We start from the raw sequence: 794 nt of genomic DNA, 5'->3' as shown, positions 1-794 counted from the left end.
ACCCAGGTATAATTTCTTATAATCCTCTTCTTCATATTGTTATTAGGGATATAAGACTAAAATTATAGGATTTGATTTAGTTTTTGATCTTGCATGTGAGGATGTACCATTGCATGTTACATTAAAGCAAGGATTGCCCCTTGCATGTCAATGAATAGTTATAAAAATATGATCTTTATACCTATGAGCATAGAAAATATGACATTTACTGGTTTTCAGGTATAATGCAATCAAGTAATGATTATCTTGCTTTGAATTAGTGTAAACATGGGTTGCATGTCCGTTTATGTAATATAATTATTCATACAGAAATTCCAGCATGATACGCTCCTAGTAAAAAAACATAAATTTCTCTATACATATCCAAATATAAATATTTTTCCTTTTTTAGAAACTACACTTCTGTAGCTTTCTTTTGAGATGTCTTTTGTTTAATTCTAACATCAATTACTTGTTCGAATCTATAGTTAAATGTAACGCATGTGTCTGAAATAGTTTGCCAAAGTCATGTTCATTGTAGAGAACATAACTCTCAATATGTGCATTGCATAGATATAATTCTTTCTGTTCCCAGAACTATACTTAATCATCTTTCTATTGGCTTAGGTTTTAATTAATTTGGATAACATTTGATAAGTCTAAGTCTAGTTTTAATAGATAGCATATGCACTGGCAAATCCAGTCTGCCCCCCCCCCCCCCCCAGTGTTATTTTGCATGTAACGTGCATTATAAAAATGATAATTTGATAAAACTCATAGGAATTAGAAACTAATTTATCATATTACTCGTATGT

Source organism: Asparagus officinalis, chromosome 6 (genome assembly GCF_001876935.1).
Source record: "Asparagus officinalis chromosome 6, Aspof.V1, whole genome shotgun sequence".
Taxonomy (NCBI): domain Eukaryota; kingdom Viridiplantae; phylum Streptophyta; class Magnoliopsida; order Asparagales; family Asparagaceae; genus Asparagus; species Asparagus officinalis.
This window is presented reverse-complemented; position numbering follows the sequence as displayed.